The sequence below is a fragment of the Anopheles darlingi genome, chromosome 2, assembly GCF_943734745.1.
Source record: "Anopheles darlingi chromosome 2, idAnoDarlMG_H_01, whole genome shotgun sequence".
Lineage (NCBI taxonomy): Eukaryota > Metazoa > Arthropoda > Insecta > Diptera > Culicidae > Anopheles > Anopheles darlingi.
This window is the reverse complement of record NC_064874.1, coordinates 26,026,903-26,031,902: the sequence shown is the minus strand read 5'-3', so window position 1 is coordinate 26,031,902 and position 5,000 is coordinate 26,026,903. Positions and strand designations below refer to the sequence as shown.

The 5,000-nt window shown below is 50.0% G+C and overlaps 1 protein-coding gene across 1 annotated transcript in view; it reads left to right on the top strand.

The window, feature by feature from the left end:
- Window positions 1–5,000, top strand: part of LOC125947999 (protein D3-like) — a 348,887-nt gene that overhangs the window by 143,733 nt on the left and 200,154 nt on the right. The gene's annotated exons all lie outside the window — the stretch shown is intronic.

The following is a 5,000-nucleotide window of genomic DNA, read 5'->3' as shown; positions in this document are numbered from 1 at the left end:
CCAAGAACTTGATTTCGCCATTCGCCGAGCGCTATAAATTTAGCATATTTCCGTTCCGGTTGTACATCAAACCGATTGGCTTAACGGGGGCCTCTCGAGGCATCCTTTCCTCACGCGCCGCTCATCGGTCGCCAACCAACCAACTGTCGGTCGTTCGTTTAATTTGCGACTTCTGTTTCACTCCCCCCGGGACCGGACAGGACACTGGGGACCGGGGACCGGATCGGGATTGCTTTTGCTTGTTGTTACTCCACGCGCACCCTTCAGACCGGAACGTCAGACTGCACACCCTGCAGAAGTCTGCATTCTGGTCATCGTCGTCGTCGTCGACAGAAACGCTCTCGATCGATCGATCGATCCGATCCATCCGCGAGGCGTGGCGAGGTGTTAAGGTGTGCGAAGTGTTTTGGCGTGTGGCGGCAAATTGGTTACACATTTTATGAATCCCATCCCCATTCGCCGTTTTCCACCTTCCAGTCAACCTCCGTTGGAAGAAGTATAGAAGTTCTGGAAGACAGACTGGCAGTTCGCCGGTTCCGCGCTGCATCAGTCCGGTTACGCCGGGTGCTACCTGTGGTCAGGATGCCGGTAGTGGTCGTAGAGCGGAGGTCGCTGGCCAACACGCCCAACACAGAGAACGGATAGAGAGAGAACGGAACGGAACGGTGAGGATTATAAAAGCCGTTTTGTGTTCATTTTTGAGGTACAAGAACTTTCGCTTCCCCCCTTGTTTTTGCCACGGCCACGGGACAAGCCAATTATTGGCTCCGGGACATTGTCGGACATTTCGGGAGGCGAGACACTGGAGCGACATGTCCCCGGGCCCTTGTGGCGAGAGGTCAATCGGGGAGCGTGTTTGAGTCGATTGACCGTGGATAAGGCCCGGATACAACAGCAGCGGCAGCAGCAGCAGCAGCAGCAACGTCAGTCGAGACATCGCGTCCGGATGAACTATGGCCCGCAGTCGTGGCAGTCGGAGAGGTAAAAACAAATATTAAATTCAACTTTATGCCCGCCGACCACCCGACGGCAATGGGTCTTTAATGAACATTTCTCACTCTTGATTCTCACCTTTAAACGAAGCCATTAATAGGAGGTGACCGTACCCGGTACCTTGGAGGTCCACCGTGGTCCTCGCACTCAACGCAACTCAACTCAACTCAACGACGACTCCAACGACGACGACGCTGTTGTGGTCGTCTCGATTGGATCATAAATTTCGGGAAGCGACTGCCAACTACCTCCTGGCGAGCCTTTTTTCTAGCCTTCGGGTTTTAATGGAACCTCCTGGCCCGAGACACCGCGTACCGTACCGTACCGTACCGTAGCTGAGCTGAGGACACCCGCGGTATGCCGAAAGGGTGGCCGAACAGTTCAGAGATTCGTTGTGTGTGGTTGCTGCTGGTGTCGTTGTTGAAGTTGAATATGACACACGAATAGGGCTGCGAGTGTAAATTATGGCTACCTCTTCGTTGCCGTGCTATTCAGTGTAGTCCGCATGGGGTCCTTACCCTCAACTAAACAGTCATTGCGGCTATGCAGCGTTATGCAGCGACATCGACCGGGGCGATCGTTCTGGGATCTCAATTTGCTGACGATCGCTACGGTGGTGGATTGCGCACCACCCGCCGTGTCATCACACTCCAGCGGTCCACCAGAAGGGACGGATGCGTGAGAATGCACTCCGGGCATCCGGGCAGTTCCTCACAGCTCACTTGAAACCAGGTCGCAGCCTGCTTAGAGAGAGAGAGAGAAAGAGAGAAATCGCTTAGAGGGTTTGGTGTTGCGCGCTCTCTTTTGATCGATCGTAAATCGGGCTTACCAGGGACCCCGGAAAGGGACGTAAGAATCAGAATCAAAGTGTCCAATGCACGCGTTCGCTGACACACATTCTGCTGCTGCTGCTGCTGCTGTTGCTGCTGCTCGCGACGATCATAATGGTTGCCGGTCTTTTATGGTCTTCTCCTTTTCACACCTCGAACCGCACCGGTATCGATCGCTGTATTCGATTTCAATTTTTGCCGCACCCATGAGGGTGTCTCTGTAGCCCGGCGAAGCTTCGAACGGAACGCGGGAGGTACTTTGGTTTTTGGATTTTTGGACGCGCGTCTCATGGTCCTCGTCGTCGTCCTCATCGTCGTCGTTGTCGTTTCGTCGACTTATGGCTCCATCATTTCTGCTTAAACCGGAGTGAGAAGACCGCGCGCGAGTGTGTGAAGAAGGTGATCGCTATGGGTGGGGGAGTGGATGCTATCAAATAGTCCAAACGCCGCCGCACGACACAAAGCCACGGCGACCACACGCGACGCGAACGCGACCGCGACCACGACCGCCATTCCCGGGCTTCGCCGGGCTGTGTGGCTGTGGGAAAGGATCAAAAGGCCAGCATAATGATGCGAGCCGTGCGGGCGGGAGGGGGGGGAGCGCATAATGCATGAGAACCACTTCTGCTTGGAGCAACAAATTATTATCATCTGAATATGTTTATTTGTATGTTTTTTTTCTTCTCGCCCTCATGATGCATCCCTCGCACCGGTTTTATGCTCTTGTTCTCTTCCTTAACCTACTCCGAATCTCTTTCTCTGTTTCTTTTTTTTCTCTTTTCTTCTGGTTAGCGGCTTCAATTCGTTCCATTTCATTCCAGCTTTGAAGATACCTTTTTGCAACAGACAACATACTGTTGTCGTCGTTGGCGGCGGCATCATAAACCCACCCTGTATGCAGCATACATTTAATTGTTTCTAAGGTTCTTCTAAGCATAATGCTGGCTCGCTGACGGCCCCGGTCTGGCGCGGAACCTTTGGTGGCCGGCTCGGGCCACCCATAGATCGGGCAGCAGCGCGATGAATTATTATGTGCGGAGAACAATGCAATCTCGTGAATCGCTGGCGTCCGGTGCCGCCTCAAATTAATTTAAACGATTATTCTCACACACAGACACGCGCACATCGACCAAAGGGACGTACCATCGGAAGAGTAACGTTTCAATAAAAAGCAACCTCGCCACTCTGGCACGAGGAACAGGATTTTGCTGTCGTTTTTGCTTTTCTTGTTGATAAAGACACAGCCCCGGATCGAATGGAGGTCCTTCCGTGGCTGTATTCCGGTTCGATGGGTTGATTGAGTGCTTCGGTCTTGGTGCTTCGTAGGTTTACAGGGATGTTATTATTGTTTTGCGCTTTTTATGCGAGGAAGAATTGAAACATTGCAATCGTTGCAGTTCGTGCCTTCGACTACCACCTGAAAGGAGATCGCATTGGTTTCCGGCTCGAGCGGAACGTGGAGGGATCGAGTGATGTGCCGGATTATCCGGCCGGAGCATTCCGGATAAGATTCCTTCTTATTACCTTTCCTTTCACCAGCTGGCACGCGACCTGAGCGGGTGAGCGAGCGAACGTGGAATGTGGCGTCAAAAAATGACCGAAATGGAAGATGACCGAAATACATCGAGGATTATTTGCATCTTCCAGCACCGGTGGTGCTATATGCTAGTGTCCGGATGTGCGGGTGGGATCGAATACCTTCGAAATCGAATCCGAATACCACGCGATATCGAACGGCCCGATAAGACGCGGATGATGGCAGTAATCCGACGCGTGATCTTCGATGTCCGCTCGTGAGAATGACACTTCCCGGTCCGAAAGGTGCTGGCTACGAAAATGTATGTTAAACATATAATTTAGGAGCGAGAGCGGAATGCGCGACATGACGCGACAGGCCGTGTTTTGGGAGGCCGGGGGGAGTACGCCAAAAATATTCCGAGATTCCATCGAGCGGAGCGGTGATTCGTCGTATCGCCGCCGGTCAGTTCGTTGGCTAAATGTTAATGATCGAACGTTGAATCATCGCTCGGATGCTCGTCCGTGTGTCACAGCGAGACTTTGGAATCGGAATGAGTTTCGGATTGATTCCGATGATAAGCCGCAGCGCGCGTTGCGTGTTGTTGTTGGTTGTAGGTGGCTATCAGTTGGACATTCGGTTTTTAGTGTTCATGTCCGTTACAACCAGTTGATGGAGAGCATATTTTCACACATTGCGATCCAGCTCAATCTACTTCTAACTGTTTTTTCCAACACTCTTTCGAAATTGTCATGATTTATTTTTATTTTTATACATATTTTAGCGAAGTAAAAAGTCATTACTGACTGACTGATCGGCAGTCCTGCTTTAGAACTATACAGTTCTGGATATAGCAAGTAGTTAGACAATTATTTAGAAATACTAATCAAACTAATTGGAATTGTATGCCTTATCTTGTAGTGATCATAATGCTTCGTCCAGAATTGAATACTTAGTTTGCTTCTAATACATGAGGAAACATCGTTTTGATACAAACGATGCTCAAATGTAGCTGAGTTGATTTCGACTAATAAATAAATTATACAACTACTACTTTTTCAACTAATACTATTTTCATTGTTGTAACAAAATCTTTTTAGTTTTATTCAAATTTTGATACTTATTCTCAATTGTGCTTCCTAAAAAAAACGAAAACAAAAATTCTACGTCGTTACTGTTAAATCGAAGTTTGCCTTGACAGTTGCAGGATCTAAAACTGGATAATTTACACCTTTATATCCACATCTGTCTTGTTTTTTTGATCATAGTAGGCTCAACGAGGACTATTCATTTCTTCAAAACAACATCTACACCATTGCATCATCCAAGTAGGCTCTCTAGACCCCGGCTTCCCCAAAGACGGTTCTTGCGATCTCCAATTACATCCGATTGTGTCAATGACTGCCATTCCCCCCCTTTTGGTACGACCGATCGGCGGCAGAATGTGCAAGCTTACCTTACCCGACCGCATCCTCCCCCCCCGGGAACGAGCATCAATTAAGACATCGACGATCGCCACACTTTTGCTTCTACGAACGAAGCAAACCTCACACCCTACGGTCTGACCAACGAAAAACCGAAACGTTCGCCAGGTTGCTCTGCCCTCTGTCAACCCGCGTGTGCGAGTACCCATCGAGCCGGATCGAACACGGGCAGCCAGG